Source organism: Rhipicephalus microplus, chromosome 1, assembly GCF_043290135.1.
Source record: "Rhipicephalus microplus isolate Deutch F79 chromosome 1, USDA_Rmic, whole genome shotgun sequence".
Lineage (NCBI taxonomy): Eukaryota > Metazoa > Arthropoda > Arachnida > Ixodida > Ixodidae > Rhipicephalus > Rhipicephalus microplus.
In genome coordinates, this window is record NC_134700.1 from 94,733,556 (window position 1) to 94,735,999 (window position 2,444).

Sequence of the window (2,444 nt, forward strand, 5' to 3'; positions counted from 1 at the left end):
CGAGAATGGTGTCAAAACATCGGATGCATCGTGTCTCTGTGTTCTAAATACAACAGTCGTGAAATCATTTTGTGGCTTCTTTATGCCACACAATACAGAAATTAATTTGGCATGTTGTCATCGAGCAGCTTTTCCACTTTTAATTGCAATTTATTGGTAGGCACGCGACGGTTTTTATTCAAGCAACAATGACATCGCGACGGCACCACGGAGCAAGTTTGTCGCTGCCGCTTGTCGCTGTCGCTAGAAAATTGCGTGCATGCGGTTAAGGCTTAGCAGCTATCAGTTGGGCTAACATATTCGCAGGAAGGCTAGCTTTAATCTATCATGAAAGTGGTATAGAGTAAGAGCTCGTTAATTCGACACTGGTCAGTTTGCAAAACTGGATAATATGAGGTATTCCCTGGTCCCGAGCAATAGCTGCTATTCTCAGTGGCATAAATCCGGCTAAATTCAAATATTTTGGAAGCAATGGGAGCGGGAAGCGCAGCAAATGTGAGACGAAAGGGAGTGAAAACAACGCTCGCTGACAACCGACCCAAGACGGCGTAGGCTGTATCGCCACCGTTATCTGTACGAACCGTAGTGTAACAATGGTAACGGCGTTTTGGGTAAGCACGTCCCATAACCTAGGCCAAATTGCGAACCTAGTTGTGAGGGGTGTGGCAAGAAAGCTGCCTTTTATACCGTTGTTATGAAAACAAAGAGCAGGAATTACATGCTTCTAAAAATACGTATATTTTTAACATTTCTTTGCTATTTGCTATTTACCTGATATATATATATATATATATATATATATATATATACACATATGAGGGAAAGATGTGTATACCTAAGGGCTCGTTTTTCCGTGTTTTGACACAATATTATTGAGATCTAACAGAGAGTATTGCCAAGGAATGTACAGGGGAAGTTATTAAAACCAATGGAATGTAAATAAAAAGAAAGAAAAATGAATGAAAAAATAACCAGCCGTCAGCAGGAATCGAGCCTACGACGTTCGAATAACGCGTTCAAGCATCGAACGCGTTATTCGAAGGTCGTTCGTTGCCGACGTCCATTTGAGCCGTTACCCGCCCATTCGATGTCGTCACCGACCATCATGCACTATGCTGGCTTTCACCATTGAAACATCCCTCTGGCCGTCTCGCCCGTTGGTCTCTTCGCTTACAAGACTACGACATCCGTGTGCTGTACCCCAACGGACGCCAGCATGCTGACGCTGATGCCCTTTCACGCCCCCCTCTACCTCAAGATGGCGTGCCCTGCTCAGTAACCTCAATTGCTGTATCTGCCATCGATGCTGACATCTCGCTACTGAACAGCGAAAGGCTGATTGGATCGCCCCGCTGATCGACTTGCTCTCTGATCCGTCCGCAACACCATCCACGCGTGCCTTGCGTCATTGAGCTGACCGTTTCGCTATCCGTGACGGCCTCCTACACCGACGCAATTACGACTCCGATGGCCGGCAGTGGTTACTCGTCATACCACGCAGTCTGCGGTTGGAGATATGTGAATATTTTCATTCTGATCTGCAATGTGCGCACTCTGGGGTATCCAAAACTTACCACCGCATTCGACAACGCTACTTCTGGCGCGGGATGTACCGCTACGTGCAGCAGTTCGTTCGCTCTTGCCTCACTTGCCAACGCTGTAAACCGTCAGCACACATGTCGCACGCCGGTATGCAACCGTTACCTTGCCCTGACCAACCCTTTGGGCGCGTAGGTATCGATTTGTATGGACCACTTCCTCTGACGTCGGCTGGTAACCGCTGGGCCATCGTTGCCGTTGACCATTTAACGCGATACGCCGAAACCGGCACTCTCAATGCGGCTACTGCGCGCGATGTTGCGTCCTTCCTGCTGCATCGATTCATACTGCGCCACGGACCACCCCAAGAGCTTCTCAGCGATCGAGGCCGTGTCTTTTTGTCGGAAGTCCTCAAAGCCATTCTGATGGAGTGCCAATCTGTCCACCGCAAAACTACTGCGTACCACCCACAGACGAATGGCCTCACCAAACGCTTTAACCGCACCCTCGGCGACATGCTTTCTATGTATGCCGCTGCCAACCACACTAATTGAGATGATATACTGCCCTTCGTCACCTATGCCTACCACACCACCCCTCAGAGCACGACTGGCTTTTCACCTTTCTTCTTGCTGTACGGAAGGCACCCGTCGCACACCATGGACACGATACTCCCGTACACGCCGGATCTATCTGAGTGTACACCTATTTCCGAGACAGCCAGTCTTGCTGAAGAGTGTCGCGAGCTTGCCAAGACTTTTATGACGCAAGAGCAAGAGCGGCAGAAGAGTATTCGTGATGGCTCCACCACTTCTGAGCTCACGTTCCTTCCTGGTGCGCCTGTATGGCTCTCGATCCCGACCTCTGTAGCTGGCCTCTCTTCCAAGCTACTTCCCAAATACGAA